The sequence below is a fragment of the Camelus dromedarius genome, chromosome 2 (genome assembly GCF_036321535.1).
Source record: "Camelus dromedarius isolate mCamDro1 chromosome 2, mCamDro1.pat, whole genome shotgun sequence".
Classification (NCBI taxonomy): domain Eukaryota; kingdom Metazoa; phylum Chordata; class Mammalia; order Artiodactyla; family Camelidae; genus Camelus; species Camelus dromedarius.
In genome coordinates this window covers 20,831,018-20,849,106 of record NC_087437.1, presented here as the reverse complement: position 1 = coordinate 20,849,106, position 18,089 = coordinate 20,831,018, and the positions used below count along the sequence as shown (strand labels likewise).

General features: G+C 43.5%; 1 protein-coding gene and 1 long non-coding RNA gene across 6 annotated transcripts in view; one reads left to right on the top strand and one right to left on the bottom strand.

Moving 5' to 3' along the window:
• The window catches only part of ZBTB38 (zinc finger and BTB domain containing 38), a 112,024-nt gene that overhangs the window by 72,099 nt on the left and 21,836 nt on the right, over positions 1 to 18,089 (bottom strand). The gene's annotated exons all lie outside the window — the stretch shown is intronic.
• LOC116150742 (uncharacterized) lies at positions 782 to 17,950 on the top strand. Its single transcript, XR_004134496.2, has 3 exons — positions 782 to 1,036; positions 1,206 to 1,275; positions 17,224 to 17,950. It is a non-coding gene; the product is annotated as an uncharacterized LOC116150742 (long non-coding RNA).

Here is an 18,089-nt window from a genome sequence, read left to right as displayed (position 1 = left end):
CTTGTCCAGGTGAAGGGAAATGATGGCAATGATGGGGCTTGAAACCAAATCCTATAAGGAAATCGTGGAGCAATTAGGGATGATCTGTGTAGAGGAGTAGGCCTCATGCTTTCCTGATGGGTCAGTACCACGTCTGAGGCTTGCTGGGATGCCCAGAGGGGCCAGGAGGGTAAGTCTGATCATGTCCAAGTGGAGGCGAGGAGCTGGACCCTGAAGACAATGCTAGGGAGGTCTGGCGGCGTGTGGTGGATGCAGGGGCTGAGAGCACAGTGGACAGAGCAGCTCAGAGGAGCCGAGGCCAGACTTGTCTTTATTGCCCCCTGGCCCCGTGGGTGTAGGTGGGAGGGTCAGTGTAACTGAAGGCACGAGTCTGAGGCAGACAAGAAGACCACAGGCAAGGAAGAAAGAGGGCATTCTCCAAGACTCTGAGCCCTGGAGAAGGAGCTGGAACTACCATGTGGTTTCAAAGCCCCAGGAGGGGCTGGAGGTGACAGGAGACAGAGCTGGACCTGACAATGGCAGTCACTGCCCTGAGCACCACCGTACCAGGAATCAGCTGCTTTTCTGGGACGGAGCGAGAGTCCCACCAGTGGCTGTGTTCACACCAAAGTGAGGAGGGTTGGCACAAGAAGAACACCTGTTTACGGGGGTGTCCGGGCCCCGGCTAAGAACGGCCTTGGAGTTACCTTCTTCCCTCTATGGTTTATGATTCTGTGGTTTGTACTTTTCCATGGTCTCCCAGGGTAAATGTCTGATTCCAAGAGGAAGACAAAAGCCAGGAATTTCCAGTCCCTGGTGGCAGTGGCCAGGAGGTGTTGGTGGCCTCCTCAATAATGCCACTCCACCGCTCTCCTTCCCACTGTGGGGCGGGGTGTCGGTCACGGGATCCCTCTCCTGGGCTCAGAAAGTCAATGCCTCTGATCGTTGGGGACCTTGTGTCATTACCTTGTTCCTGGGACCTCTGCCAGTTGCCACTCTGAGGAATTACACTTGTGCTGTGCGGTCTGACTCCCCAGGCAGGTGGAGTTAAGCAGAGGTGAGTTTCAGAAGAGAGAAAGCCACATGCTTTTAATCAAGGGAGCAGCAACAACGGACCAGGGTCCCTGTCAACATCCATACAGAGCCTGACCTTGGGCCTGAGGGACATGCTTTAAGTTCCAGGCTTTTTTGGCAACAGCTTGTTGATTCTTTTCTTCTCTCTGCAGAAAATGCCTCTAGGCACCTCCCTGCTGTTTCCCCAAAGGCTCTGAGGACTTGCTTGCTTCACAGACACAGGTATTTATGTCTTTAATAAGATGAACAGAGGTGATTGTTTTTCAGTCTACCTTGTGGGACCAAGATAATGTGAAAAGAAAAGTAAAGAAGGAGAAATGAGTAAGCTTAAGTGACACACAGCTCCTTCATTGAATGCTCTGGGGTTGATTCTAACAGGGAGGATAAAATCAGAGAATTGGGCAAAACATCTGGGGGCACAGAGATGTAAGTACGGTGACACCCTAACTTCTGCGTCATCTGGAGAACACTCCTCTTTGGTACAACAGATGCAGTTATATACTGGAAATTAAAAAACAAAAACAAAGACTTGGAAAACCTGTCTATACTTTCTGCTTCCACTTTCTCTCATCTCCATCACTTAAAAAAAAAAACAATTTATTATTATGGTATAATTTATACCCCATAAAGTTAACCCACTTACAGTATACAATTCAGTGGATTTTAGTATACTTGCAGAATTATGTGATCCATAACCTAAATTTAGAACACTTTTATCACCCCCCAAAGAAACCTTGTGCCCACTGGCAGAGAAAGCCACATGTTTTTGATCAAGGGAGCAGCAACAGCTGACGAGGGTCCCTGTCAGCGTCCACACAGAGCCTGACCTTGGGCTGAGGAAAATGTTTTAAGTTCACTTGCTCCCTCCCCGCCAGTCCTAGGCAAACATTAATCTCTCTGTCTCTGTAGATTTGCCTCTTCTGGACATTCTGTATAAATGGAGTCACATAATATGTGGTCGTTTGTGTCTGGCTTCTTTCATTTAGCATAATGTTCTCAAGGTCCATCCACGTTGTAGAATATATCAGTACTTCATTCATTTTTATGCCAAATAATATTCCATTGTGTGGCTATTCCACATTTTGTCTATCCATACATCAGCTGATACACATTTGAATTGTTTTCATTTTTGGATGTTATGAATAATGTTGCCATGAACATTCGAGTACAAGTTTTTGTGTGGACATATGTTTTCATGTGTCTTGGGTGTAATTGCTGGGTCACAAGGTAACTCCATGTTTAACATTTTGAGGGACTGCCAAACTGTTTTCCAAAGTGCTGCACCATTTCACATTCCCGTCAGTGATGTGTGAGAGTTCTGATTTCTCCACAGCCTCACCAACAATCTTACTGTCCATCTTTCGGAGCCTAGCCATCCTAGTGGATGTGACGTAGTATTTCATTTCAGTTTTAATTTGCATTTCCCTAGTGACTAGTAATGTTGAGCATCTTTTCATGAACTTATTGGCCATTTATGTATCTTCTTTGAGAAATGTCTATTCAAATACCTTATTCATTTTTAAATTAAATTGTCTTTTTATTTCTGAGTTGTAGAGGGTCTTTATATATATTCTGGATACAAATACATCTCCCTGTCTGTAGCTGCCATTTCATGTTCTTAAAGGAGAAAAAATTTTAATTTTGATGAAGTCTAACTTATCGATCTTCTCTTTTATCATTTGTGCTTTTGGTGTCATGTCTGAGAAACCATTGTGAAACCCAGGTCATAAAGTTTACACCTGAGTTTTCTAAGAGTTTTATAGTTTTAGTTCTTACATTTAGGTCTATGATCCACACTAAGTTAATTTTTACGTAAGATAGGGATCTAAATTCATTCTTTTCATGTAGGTAGCCAGTTGTCCCAGAACCATTTGTTGAAAAGACTATTCTCACAAGAATTCTGTATATCTAAAACTAATCTAAAATTAGAAGGTTATTTAAAAAATAATCTGTCCTTTCCCTTTATGAATTGTCTTGTCCCCTTTGTCAAAAATCAACTGACTATATACACACACACAGTGGAATACTACTCAGCTATAAAAAAGAATGAAATAATGCCATTTGCAGCAACATGGATGGACCAAGGGATTATCATACTAAGTGAAGTAAGTCCAAAAGAGAAAGCCAAATACCATATGATATCCCTTGTATATGGAATCTAAGATCTGATACACATGAACTTATTTACAAAACAGAAACAGACTCACAGATGTAGAAAGCAAACTTACAGTTACTAAAGTGGAAGTGGAAGTAGGAGTTTGAGATTAGCAGATACAAACTACTAAATATAAAATAGATAAATAAAGTCCTACTGTATAGCACAGGGACCTATATTCAATATCCTATCATAAACCATAATGGAAAAGAACATGAAAAAGAATATATATGTGTGTGTATGTGCGTGTATATATATGTAAAATTGAATCACTTTGCTGTACACCAGAAACTAACACAACATTGTAAATTTTAGACTATATTTCAATTAAAAATTTTAAAAAATCAACTGACCTAAAAACTAATAAATACTAGTTTACTTCTGGATTCTTAATTCTAGTCCATTGATCTAGACGTCTGTTCTTAAGCCAGCAGCACACTGTTTGGATTACTGTTGCTTCTGTTTGATTACTGTTTGGAAACTTAGAGGTATGAGTCTACCAACTTTTGTTCTTTTTCAAGGTTATTTTAGCTATTCTGGATCCCTTGAATTTCCATATAGTTTTTAGGATTATCTTCTCAATTTCTGCAAAAAAAATCCAGCTGGGATTTCGATGGAGATTGTGTTCTATCTACAGATCAATTTGGGGAGAATTTTTCCATATGTATTAGCTATATGACTCTAAGGTTACTTAGTATATATCAGCCTCCTTTTCTAATCTGAAAAAAAATACCACCTCCTGGGTTTGTAATGCAGATTAAATAAAATAATGCATACATAACCTTATGAGACCTTGACCCACATGGGCCAGTCTCAGGGTGGTGTCAGTCTGAGAAACCCAGTCCAGTCACCGAAAAGTAACTTCAGATGAATTGGTATTCAGTACTTGCATTTCTCAAACATCATCCAGAGCCCCCTGCAATTGTTATTAACATCCCTTTTCCCTTCCTATCCAAGCCCCTTATATCCCACAGCTTCAGCCCCACCCTCCATCTTTCTCCCAGGGTCCCTACAAAGCTTTTTCTCCAGCCCTAACCAACGTTCCTCCAGTCCTTCTACTTCTGTCCAGTTCTCCTTCTGGATGGGGCAAGGAAAGAAACTGGATAGGCAAAGCCAGAATGCCTCTTAGTGGGCAGGAAGAAAGGAAACGCAGGGAGCACTTGAACTTCATTTACATCCCATCACTCGTATCAGGTGCTTAGTGAAATGTCTGACGTGTAATAAGGGCTCACTAAATGCAGGGGTTTTAGTTTTCATTGTGGTGGTGGTTCCGTCATGCCCACCTGTATTTGATGTCAATAGGGTGGGTCTAGCTGAGGACCTCTCAGAATCCAGCCTGGAGCCCACTGCCCAGTGGCCCATCCTCACTCATTTAGGTGAATCTGGGACTGTTGCTTTTTTTTCCTTCCTCCTGAATCATTCCTCAAAGAATCAGCCCCCAGAAAAGTGTAAAAAGTTCATCTTTGAGGCTCTGAGGAATGCTTGAGAGGCACAGCTCCTGTTTCCTCCCTCACCCAGCACCAGGACCCAGCTTTCCTCCTCTCCTCCCACAAAAATTCCTAGAACATTGGTTTTAAAATTGCATGTCAGGACCCACTACCTATTGGGTCACAACCAGCAATGGTTTCAAGTGACAGAATAAAAGAAAACAGAATAGAAAAAATCCAAGTGTATTACAAGTAAGACATTTGTTTTAGTTTTATATGTGTGTGAGCTGGGTCTCTCTGTGAAACATATTTCTTACTATGGTTCAAGATTTTTAAAAAGTTTAAAAAACAGTGTTGAGATTTGCAAATGTTAACCACTATATATAAAAAATAGATAAAAAACAAATTTCTTCTGTATAGCACAGGGAACTCTATTCAGTATCTTGTAATAACCTTCAATGAAAAAAATATGAAAACAAATATATGTATATATATGCATGACTGGGACATTATTCTGTACACCAGAAATTGACACACTGTAACCGACTATACTTCAATTTAAAAAAAGCAGTATTGGAGGTAGACCTCTCATTTTCATTAAGGTGTTTAAATATCTCATAAGGGAGTAAAATAACACCCCTCCAAGTGGCCTGTCCATTTTGATGGGGATTGAAACCTTATGTTCCATCATTAGTAAAGGATTTGGGGACATTGAGACCGTTTCCTGTAATTTAACACGTCGATGGAGGAATATCTTCTGTTACCTGTGTGGACATACCTTAACCTGGTTCCCTCCCTGCCCACCCCCCACCATGCTACCTCTCAGCCATCACCTTCTCTCACTCCCACAATAGCTGCAAATCAACACCTTGAACTTGTGTGGGGTTTTTGATTTTTCAAAACTTTCTCACCTACTCCATCTCATTTGATTCTCACAACTATCCCATGAAGTCAACAGCTTAGATCCAAATCCATCCTTGACCATCCTTTCACTCAGTATGTAACCTCAAGCACGTAACTCAACTTCTCAGCCTATCTCAGCTCTATTATATGTAACCAGAAAGGTTAAGAGACTTGGCCAGCATCACACAGCCTAGAAGTGGCAGGATCAGGAAGAAAACTAGATCTTCCACCTCTCAGCCTAGTTGTCCCACAGACTTTCTTCATGGAGATGCGTAACTTCTTTTTAGTGATGTGATTCATCTAACTGCCTCACAAAGAATGTTGAAAAAGCAAAGAACATTTTGCACTCTTCCACCATATCTAAAAACAACGACTTTTATGGCACAAAGCACAAGACAAATAGCTCTTCATGCCTTGTGGTTAAGGGTTATCACTCTCCACATCAAAGGCTATTTATTAAAGGCTGGGGGCATTGGGAACAGAGACAGCAAAGTCCACCAAGGAGGGAAAACAAGTTCCCCTAGGGCTGTGTTTTGTCCTTTGTATTGCAGAGTGCTCCCTCTAGTGGCTCTGGAGGAAAATAGCTTCTGGAAAGCACAAAGATTCCGTACTGATAGAATCAGAGAATGTTGGTGCTTCAAGGGAGCGTGGTGAGGACTTGGCTCAAGGTTTCCCTTCATTGACGAGAAATTGAGGACTAGAGAAGTGTTCCCAACGGGGGCAATTCTGCCCCCCAGGGAACATTTGGCAACGCCTGTAAACATTTCTGGCTGTCATTTGGCCAGGGTTGGGATGCTGCTGTCATGAATACAAAGAAGCCAGGGATGCTGCTAACCATCCTACAACACACAGAACAGTTCCCCACCCCAACAAAGAATTATCCAGCCCCAAATGTCAATAGTGATGAGGTGGATTAGAGAAATGGTGTGACCCTCCCAAGAATTTGTAGCTTTTTCTCCCCCAGCTTTCCTGAGATATAATTGACACATAAACAAGGACTTGAAGCTTATTCATGGCTTTTGATGGCTCAAGCTAGGTGCTTTCTTTCATCTCTTTTAAAATGTTTTTTTATCAGAATTGCAAAAAATTCAGGAGCAATACATGGTTATAATTAAAAGCAATATAATAAAAGGCTTTCTATCACTCTGTATAATCAATGTTAACATCCTTGGTGGTTTATTAGCTGGTACTATATTAAAATGCCTGTTTTAGATCATTTTCGACTTACAAAAATGCCAGTTTCCCATGGTAATACTTAGGCTGTTCCTCCGCTTCTCCATGTGCTCACCAGGACAAGCATCAGTCCACACACAGAGGATTCTTTTCACTTTGCTTGTTGTACAAAAGGTGGGTTACTTTGCAACTTGCTTTTTTTAATTTAGTAAACTGTGAATCTCTCTTCAGATCAAAAATAAGGATCTCCTGTGCGTTCCCAGAAGTTTAGGATGCTCAGTACTGGGGGCTCCAAGGAGCTAAGATGGCCCATGACAACAGGGCATTAACCCACACTGCACTGCATGGTGTGTATCTTTAATATCTCTCTGACATTTGAGAGGACACTTTTGTAGAGAGCTCAGCTCAGGATCAGGATCTCCTATAGGCCGTGCTACCTAACTATCTCTTTAAGTAAGAATTCAAAAATTCTCCTTTTTTTTTTTTTTTCCCGCCTGGACTGATATTAGCCATATTACCGGGCTTCTTCTTAACATGGTGCATGGCCAACTGCCTAGCTCTGCAGGGAGGGCGGGGGAGGGGAGGGGAGGATGGGGAGCTACTGCGTCCTGATTTCCTCCTGCATAACTCCCCCTGTTCAAGGGTCAGTTATGAATGATTTTCACTTCCCTGCTGTTTGTTTCCCTGCTTTAATGTGAGTTGGGTTTTGGTGTAGAGTTTTATCATCTTTACATTCCACCAAATACACAGGCTTTTCCTGAGCCTGGTATTTTCCCTCATCCCACTGTCCTTCCTAAATAGGGACACATCAGTCCTGTAACACATTTGATGAGTTAGGGAAAGGCGTCCCCTCAGGCTCAGCCCCCGAACAGACTGTAGAGCTTTGTGAGCGGACTGTAGGGTCTACAGGCCCTCCTGCCTCCCCCCAACCCCGGCCACTAGACCAGCAGTCCTGTTCCTCACACCAGCCGTCAGGAAATCTTTGCAAATTGCCATTTCCTCATTTCAAATGGTCACAGGACACATTGGCACCTGCTACAGTTAATGCTTGCAGACATGTGGCTCAGGTTTCTTTCCTGGCTTCTCTGCTAAGCTGCCTTGGAGATTCCATCAGGGGTCCAGATCCCCTGTGTTAATGCTTTTAGCCACCATACCCCCACCTCCACCACACACGCAAACACACACACCACATGCTCAGTGTTCACCCAGGAAACAGAGAGGGATGGCGAAGTTAATCGCTGTCTTATCCTTTTTACTGCTGTGCCCTTATCAGCAAAAAAGGAACAATAGGGTAGTTTTCTTGTCGGCCTTGAGTTTTAAGTTCTGGCCTTTCCCTTCCTCAGGGGAAAAAGAAATAGCCCTTTGTGCTTTGAAGTCTTACCCAGAGAGGTTTCTAGGCCCCAGGTTAAGGCCCCTTCACTCTGATCTTTGAATGGAAACCAGTCTTGTTAAGAAGAAAATTCAGGATGGCGGAAATAGTTGCTGCTTTTAAAGGAGGGAAATTTGGCCCAGCCTTATGGGTGGCTTCCCTGAGATGGAGATGTCTTTACGCGCATGTGCACGTGTGCGTGCCCGCGTGCAGGCACGTGTGTAGGGGCAGTGGGTGCAGGCTTCTGGGGCTGTAGGGGGTCTGTGTCCCACCATCCCTGCAGGAACTGACGTGAGAGGTTACTTGAAAGCCTATGGTGGCTGGACACTCCATAATCCTGCTCTGAGAGCCTGGCTAGGTTATCCCGGGGATAACCCGTGGCCAGTGGAGAGGATACAGCGCCAAGAAGCCTCTCCATGGTCCTCCCAGGTTCTCCCTGCATGCCAGAAAAGGCCAGCACATGGGGTAGCAGAGGAGCCCTGGTAACTGTGGCACCTGGCGTGGCCTACAAATCAGGATGCCCCCACTTTCCTGGGCCAATGAGAGCCCAGGAGACCCAGTCATCATAATATTAGATTCTTCCCCAACCTTGGAGAGTGAGAAATATGAAACCAAGTTTAATCTGATTTTAAAGAAATACAACAATGCGGCATCCTCTGCACCTGGGCATTGTGGAGCGATTCTCACCTGTCACCCACGTTTCTCTCTGTAATGCAATCTATGGAATTCCTCCTTGGAATAGAGGGGATCTTGCCTTTTTTTTTTTTTCCTGTTCTTCTGCAAGTGGGTTTTAATGTCCTGTTGCTCTAATTTTAATTTAGTAAATTCTCAATAGCACCTGTGCAGTAAACTTTGTATGTAATACGGCCATCGTGGCAATCAAGACCAGCAGTCTGTGGAGGGAGCCGGGTTCTTCTATGTTAACTCGCCATTTCTCAGCACCCTCCTCACTGTGACTTGTACAGAATCACAGGAGCTGCTGAAACCAGCTGGATCCTTTGCCTTCCCTTAACTTCTGGCCAGCCTCCATTCATACTGCTTTACTTCCAATCCCCCCTCTCCAAAGTAGGTGGTGTTGGTGGGGTCTTAGATCCCCTCAACTACCCTTATCTCCTGGGGAAATTTGTCACCATATGCCTCTGAGCATTGCTTCTCAATATAGTTTTTTTGCTGTTATTCCTGCTGGTTTTGGAAGTTCTCCTGGGGAGGTAGGGGACGGCTGTGGCTCACCCAGGGGATATAAAAGCTGGTGCAGACATTCCAGGGTGTCCATCTGCATGAGTTTTCCTGGATGCTGACATCTTGATTGGATCATTAGCCAAGAGGTTCTTGCCTTTTGGGCAGAGCTTCCTTAACTCCTTCCTCTGATTATAATCTTCAACCCTTAGATACTCTCTCTTATCTAAACAACATGTATAGTTTCATTTATAACATGCATATATTAATTTGGTGGAAACATGAGTTCTTAGGATCGTCTCAAGTGGTCTATTCTCCATTTTTAAAAAAGATAGAAATAGGATCTTCAAGAAGAATCATGAAAATGAGACAAGGAATTGGAGCCACTAGCTTAGACCTAGATCTTGACGACACTGGAAACTCTCCCAGTGCCTGAGAGGAACAACTGGGGAAAACCTGGATGAACTGTGAGTCCCCAGGCAAAGGGATTTATTTCCTTTGACTCCGAGTTTTCAAGTAACACCCACTACACAAACTGGCAATGTGATAGGAACTCTGCAGATACAGAGAAGTAAAAGATATGGGTCCTTCCAGGAGGAAGGAACCAGTTTCCTGGATCTAGACTATGGGCCGTGAAGTGCACAATGGGGCCAAGCTGGTAGGTAAAACAAGGGGTGCCCAGAGAGCCACAGGACTGGATAAGTCAGGGAAGTCTTCCCGGAGGAGGGGTTCTGGGAGGAAACCCTTGCCCCATTCAATTTCCTGATTCCAGTTGGCTAGAAAAGGAACAGAGGTGAGGATGCTCACTGCCTGGTTGTCAGGGAGATGATGCACATTGGGAGTAATAGGGAACAGGAAGAGTTAGATTAGGAGGGTGCGACCAGATTGTGGATGGCTTTCAATGCTGGGCAGCAGAGTTCAGATATGAGGTGCTTGAGTTTCCAGAATGGGAATTACATGATGAGGGCAGAGTTGAAGGAGGATTAGCAGGCATCTCCCATGGGAGATGCCAAATGTTAGAAAGTCTCTGCTTTAGTAATGATTTCTCTGTAATGATGCTTATAGTATTTTAAAAAGTTGACTTTTTAAAAAATTGAAGTACCATCAATTACAATGTGTCAAGTTCTGGTGTACAGCACAATATCCCAGTCATGCATATACATACATATATTCATTTCCATATTAAAAATAAAGCTGACTTTGAGATGCAAGTGTTGTATGTATTGTGCATAGAACTTCTAAAGAGGTTTTTATACTTTGACGCGACTCAATCCACACTATTGGTAAAGGAGAGTGAAGGGATTATTGACTTAGGAAATTGACAAGTCCAATCAGGAGGGTCTGGGTTGTAGAAACTTGGGAAACTTAAGACCAGGTACCCAAGTGCTGACTTCATAAGGTAGTCATGCCGCCAACTGCAGAAGTTGGCTGACGACCATGTTGTTCTGCAACTGAGCGTCCCTGGAGTCAGACAACTGATGAAGGTGCAGACTTCAACAATGAGTGACAAGGTTTCTAAAATCCACTGCGAGAGGCAGACATGCACAGGAATGGCTGTTCTCTCTTTAGTGAAATAGCTATTGCTCTGGCAGGTGATTGGTTCTCAGTTTTCCACCCTGAGTTCCAATGTCAATTTCTGCTCTCTGTTCAGCAACATAAGTGAAGACATTCAATGAGAAGTTTCTAGAATTCCTTCCTTTTTTCCTTCTTCTAACGGGTGTGGGTTGGAGGAGGGTTCTTTGGTTTGTCTGAGCTGAGGTAAGGGATGCAAAATAGAGTGATGACTAGCCTAATGGCACACAGTATTTTCATGGTCACAATAACGTAGACCCTGTTATTCCTTTTCAACTCCTAGGCTATTGAGAGAGCACTGAAGACTTGGTTTTAGCCGCAGAACAGATTACAAATGTCACAGAGGACTTTTTATGTATCCTCAATGTATAAATTTAATGATTAAATGTCTAGGAGACTCATGTCTTTCACCTCTGGGAAACACCTTGTATTTCCCATTATCCAATTTTTCTTTCTTGTAACTTCTATTAGTCAGGTGTGGGATATCCTGGATTAGCCCTCTAAGACTTTTTTCTCTTACGATTTCCATCTCTGTCCTTTCTCTGGGAGATTTCTTTGAATTTACATCCTAATGTTTCCGTTGAATTTTTTTTACTATAAATGTGTTTTTAATTTCCAGGTGCTATTTACACTTCTTTGATAATTTCTTTTCCATTGCATCCTGTTCTTTTATGATGCAATATCTTTTCAGATTTCTCTGAGGATAGTAATTGGAAGTTTCTTTCTTCTTTTCTGGTTCGAGTCTTTACTCTTTCCTCTTGGTCACTCTTGTGTTTATTTTTATCTATCTTTCATGTTGCGGCCTTTTGTCAAGTATCTGGTCATCCTCGGTTGTTTCTACTTCAGACTGAGGCAGTAAGATGCTCATTGGTACTTTTTTTTTGCACGTAGATGAGGCTTATTAGTTGGGCCTTTACCTTGTGGTGATCTAGTTCTGCCAGTTACTTGCTGTGTGATCTTAGGCTACTTAGTAATCACTCTGTTCTTCAGTTTCTCCTAGAGTTGCTGTGAACATTAAATGAATTAATGATGTATATGTTACAGTGCTATCTAACTATTTCCTGCTTCTATTGCTTTTACTATGATTACTTGGCAGAGTCCCAGTTAGGGAACTCAAAAATCCCTGCATGTTAGGGTCTTATCTTTGGGGTCATTACATTTTGTAGAGAGGAGAACAAGACTGTTGTTTTTTATTGGGAGGGGTGATGCAGAGCCTATTTGACTGCCACGTGGGGTGGGAGGCCAACTGCTTCCCTGAGCCATTTTATCAGTCACCATAGTTTCAGCCCTATCACTCACTCAGCTGATATTTATGAATTTCCTAGTGTCCCAAGTTCTGTTCTACCCTCCTCCAGCCTCCCACTCATGTAATATAAGTTTAGTTGCCTCTGTTCTCTTTCTTCTGCCATCACTCCTTACCCACTGTCTACTCTCCAGAAATTCTTTGAAATCTCTTATCTGCTGAGAGTCCCTCTGCTATTACTGGGTATTTATCACTTTTTAAATGTCATATTACCATTTTAGTGGGGTTTTGGCAAGGATAAAATCAAGCATGCTTAATCTGCCATCTTTAATCAGACATCCATATACTCTCTTGACAGACACAGTGCCAGGTTCCATGTTTGAAATTCTGTCCCTTTTACTTGCTTTTCTTTTACTTGTAGGGTCCTTTAAGCAAGAGGAGGGAGGGAGGGTGGAAAGGAATTGGTAGCCAAAGTGACTTGCTATAGTTGAGGGAGGGATCTTAGAAGATAGTCTACTAATGCATTCCCCTCCTGGAACGATACAGTCCATCTGAATTTGCAGTCAGCAGGAGAGAGCATTTTAGGCAAAGGTTCAGGAAAGATACTGCAAGTAATGATAAAGATAAATCACTTAAAGAGGGAGACATGAATTACTTCCCAGTTTCAAAGTAGTTATTATGAGTATTTCCTTTACTGTAACTATTACCAGATCATTCCTGCATGATGCTATTGCTGGAAGTCAGTATGCATATTAGCTCAAGAATGAATGTGAGCTATTTCTGCAAAATACAAAATAGAAGTGGTTCTATTACGAATAAAAATCATTCGTTGACTTATGATGCACGATTTCCATTACATGTAGCATAGGAATGCATTGAGTAAACTTAGGCTTCTGCTTTGAAGTTCAAGATGGTAGAATTTACAACCATTTTTGAAATTTAAGCTTTTAAAAAATTTAGTGGCAAGTAATAACTTTAATAGATTATGAACTGCCCTTCAAACAAATAATTATAGACAACAACAGATTGGTAACCACAACCCTAATTAGAGAATTTGCTAACAGTTAATCCATGTTAAAGAAAAATACATTTTAGCATGACATATGTTATCAGTCTGGTTATCAGGATCTAACCAGAACAACAGAAATTACTACACATATTCATAACAGAGGGAATTTAATGCAGGGAGTTGGTTACATAGTTGATGGATGATCTGAGAAGTTTAGATTAGTGACAGTGGGAAGTCACTTCCAAGCCTGGAAAAATCAGAGGAGATGGTGTTACCAGGGCTCAGTGGCTGGGGTCGCTGATGGCAGATGGAACCACAGCTGGCCTTTGTGGCAGGGTCTGGAGCCTTGCTACAGCCACTGTCAGAAATCATAGAAGGGCAGAAGGCTTCCTGGGAGAGAGACACCCTGGCCTTTCCCTTCCCCCAGTCCAGTGCTTCTCACTGGCTGAGCCCGGCTGGAACCCAGGTGACCTGGCAGCCTGGGAAAACTCTGCAATGGCCAGCCCCCCTGAGACACAGAGCAGAACAGGGGAAGGTGAGGAATGGACCTGAAACCAATGGGCCCAAGACCTGTACAACATGTACATAGTATTAAATACAGTATGGACTTTCCTTAGGTTAACTATGCAAGTGTCCATGTATAATATGAACATGTGTACGTAAGCCTCTATAGCTCTGTTTGCACTCAGATTAAATTGGAGCCATAATCTTGGCCAGTTGAGCCAGGTCTATCTTAATTGGTTAAGATCAGGTTCAAATGAACCATAAACTATTGCTAATATAGCTATCAATTAAACCACGTTTGTTTTTTTTTTTTAAATCAAGAAACACATCAACCAGCCTTTAGAAGTGAAAACGATTTCCTTCCTCTCATTTTATCTCTAATCCTAACACTAGGGGCATGTAGTCTAAGATACACAACCACAGTTTCCACAATGGCATAAATGCTGCAACTCACAGACTGTGTATGGCTTTTAAACCAACACTGCCTGAGTTTAAAATTCGTTGGTAAATTTCAGGAGACTATAAAAGAATAATATTCTGAAACCCGGGCTTCGCAAAAAATGAAGACTAGCTCTTTGATTCTTCCTGTATAAAAGCTAGTAGTGGAAGCGCCGAGCTGGCTGTTTTCCCACACTAATTTCCTCCTGGCAGACGGCAGATTAAAACCTTCACAGTAGACAGTGCCTTCTTTCAGAGATTCTGAAATCTACGGGGTGTGTGGAGAAGCCTTGAGTCTTCGTCTCCTTCAGATGTGAGCATTAAACCATAAAGGAAACCCGGAGAGTTTGAGAGATGCCTTCAGCCTGTGCTTTCTAGAAAGTCTGATAGCTGTCTACATGGAGTGGGCCAGGCTGGGCCAGACTGGACACTGACTCATTTCCTATTTTCCCGGGGTCTGAGTGTCTCACCCCAACTCCCCTCTGCTCCGTTGCAAGTCTTTCAAGCCAAGAGGAAATAAAAACATTAAATAGCTGTAGACTGTGCTGTTTTTTTCATCCTCACCCTTTGCTGCAATGGAATAATAGCTCTCTTTTGTTCAAAAGGGGACAGTACAATTAATTCTGAATCATTATAATAAAAATGGGTAGAAGGGAGAAAGGGAGAAAGAGTAGAATAAATGAAAGGGGAGGAGCTAATGAAGAAATTTCCCCAGCTAATGGGAAGCATTTATTTCAATGCTGCTAGCCTCACTCCCACCCCAGCCTCAAGGTTATTCACAGTCTCCTGGTAACTGGTTGGCATTGCTGGCTGGTCACCGGGAGCATTAGACTGCCTGAACTAACAAGCCAGTTAAATCAGATTCTCTGGGTGTCACTATTTTTAAGATCCCTGTGATTCTGATGGGCAGGCAGAATGGAGAACCTCTAAGATGAGCCCCACCCCCTACCCTCCTTGGGCAGAACATGACCAAAGCGTGAATAGCAGGAGTTCAAGAGGTGATTGCTTTAACTGGTAAGAAATCATAGTCACTATTTAGAGAACTGGCTGCCAGTTGGGGGTTGTTCCAGGAAACTTCTTCCCACACAGGGGCCCCAGTAAACCAGAAACTGCCATCCCAGCCCCTGCTGAGGACAGGCACTGCCTTCCGCTCACAGACTCTGAGCACAAGTTCTCCATGACGGTGACCTTGTCCCCTGGGAGGCCTTTGGGAACTCCATGGGGCTGTTTTCAGTTGTCACAAAAATTTCTGGAGTTTAGGGGGAAGCTAAGTGGTTGGAAAAAGTGAGGAAGGTATAGGGAAGGGAACTAATGTTTGAAACCTATTGTCTGTTAAGCACAGGGACAGGCACTTAGGAGAGGTGGGGGCTCTCACCCTCCCACGTCTCCATCCCTCAACACACACCTATGCACGCACCCCCACGCACGCACCACACCCTTACACAGCTCTTCTGAGTTCAGGGAGAAGTAATTGCCAATGCATGGAAGCTAAGAGATGGAATCCGGCAAGAGATGGAAGAAAATTCTCCTTGCATAATAGGGCCAAGATAATTAGTTCACACGAAATAAGGTCGAAGTTGAATAAACAGAAGCACTATGTATTGCAAATGCAGGCAGACAGGGCTGGGAAAAGAAGACTCTACCCTCACAGCATGAGGTCTGCCTGACTTCAGATATTAAGGGACAGAAGAGCAGTAGCCCAAGCAGAGTTCCACCTTCTTCAGTGCTCACATCCCTGCACCCCTGCATCCTGGCATCCCCCATAGGCCAGAGTTTACCTCTTCCCAGCATAAGTGGTCCAGTATCACTGCCCAGATCCACGCGTTTCAGTCACAAGGGCAGCCCTGTGGTCCCTCCACACCTGTGTTCCCAGGACTGACCCTGACCAACCCTCTCAAAGCCTTTTTTTTTTTTAATGTTCTGTTCCCCCACTGCATCTTTCTTTCCCACAGAAACCACAAGGGCTTCTTCCCAGGCCAAACATCTATCCAGAGAGGTTGCCTCATCTTTTCAACCCACCCAAATACAGTCTTGTCCAGCTTCTTTCTTTTGTAAAAGTTCTCAGAAGCATATCATGATTGGGGGGGGGGGGATGCTAACCCTTGGCAATATACAGTATCGTCTAGATCCTTGATGACAAGAAGTGTCTAGAAATACATCAGGCCTGGCTACCCTCTCGGGAAGATGGGAAATTACCTTTATTTCTTCCCTAGGATTGACACAAGGGCTTCTTGCCATACCAACTGTAGTAGGCAGAATAATAGCCTCCCAAAGATGTCCACATCCTAATCCTGGAACTTGTGAATATGTTCCTTCACGTGGCAAAGGGGACTTGGCAGAAGTGATTAAGGTCATGAACCTTGAGATGGAGAGATTATGCTGGATTAGCTGGGTGAGCACAATGTAATCACAGGAGTCTTTCAAAGCAGAGAGCCCGTCCCAGCTGTAGTCAGTGGGAGGGAGATGTGGCTATGGAAGGGCCATGGGGACACCACGCCGCTGGCTTTGAGGATGGAGGACGAGGGCCCCAAGCCCAGGAAGGGGGCCAAATTCTAGAGCTGCAGAAGGCAGGGAGAGGGCTCTCTGGATCCTTCAGGAAGAAACACAGCTCTACTGATGACACCTTGACTTTTGCCCAGTGGGACCCATGTCAGACTTATGACCCAGATAATAAGTCTGTGTTTTAAGCCACTAAGTATGTGGTGATTTTTACAGCAACAACGGAAAACGATTACAGAGCTGACTAAAACGTAGCCAAAGCAGACCACCGTTTAAGGTCTCCTGTCCTGCTATTACTAGAATCAAAGAATACCTGGGTTCCTAAGGTAAATGGGACACTTAAAGTAGATTTTGTGCTTCGGGGCAAATTGTTAGAGCCACGTCCACCAGAGTTCCCAGGATCCAAGTTTTCTCTCCTCTACCATTAGAGGTTCTTGGGTGCAAAAGTTTGAGAATCACTGACAAGAGGGTTCACTGGCCTCCTTCATGGAATTCACACAGTGGAGCGTGTTGCTGGGGCACACAGACAGAGGAGACAACTGACGGGAATCCGAGCCATGTAACCTTCTCAAGTCTGCACTATGTTTGAGGCAAAGCTTTTGCGAGTATTCTTTACCTAGAAGGACGATCATACTCTGAAATCTGCCTGGCCCTGGCTGCACTGTGGTTGCTCAAGAAGTCAGTCCATTTCTTTCTCTGCAGTGGCCCCAGAATCTTTGACCTACATCTCCTGGAATCTTCAACCAACCAGGGTTGGAGGACATCATCCTCTGCTGCTATGGACAAGAAGACCATGTGTGGACAAGACGTCTAAGCATGCTGTGGCCTTGGGTGCCATCTTCCAGAATCCGTGGCCACCAAGGGAGAAGCATTCAACCTGCTTGGCCCCCTTTGCTCAGAGTCCTTCTCCTCTGCCATCTTACCCCCCACCACTCCTGGGAGTTGTCCAGCCCTACGGCCTGGTTGGCTCATGTTTTGACCTCATGTCATCACAATTCCCAAGGGCCCTGTGTCTTCACCCTGATGCTCCTGCCACACTGACTTTTATGACTTAATACCAAGCCCAGAGCTCCTCTGATGCCCTGCTCCTTAGATGGAACCGCCTGGAATTCTGAGGAAGGTTACAAGATTACACTGGAGCTTGGCCCCACTACTGGGATCTTGGATGCTATGAATTGCCCATTTTCCCTTTGCCAATCTTTTAACTGGGCTGTTTGTCTTTTTATTTTTGAGTTGTAAGAGTTTTTACACATTCAGGATACAAGTCCCTTATCAGAAACATAATTTACAAATATTTTCTCCCATCCTGTGGGCTGTCTTTGGATGCTTCTTAATCACCTTTATCCCCACAGTCTCTAGCACAGTAGATCATTCAATAAACATCTATTGAATTCAACTGAATTACTCTTAGGTCTTTTAGGCAAAGTCTTTAAACATCTTTTTTTTACTCTCTTCTCAACTTCAACTTTGTTTCTTAGAGTATAAGTAAATATGAATAAAAACAAAGAATATGAACAATTTGGGATGGACATATGCATTAAAAAGATCTAAAATGTAAGTAGCTTTTA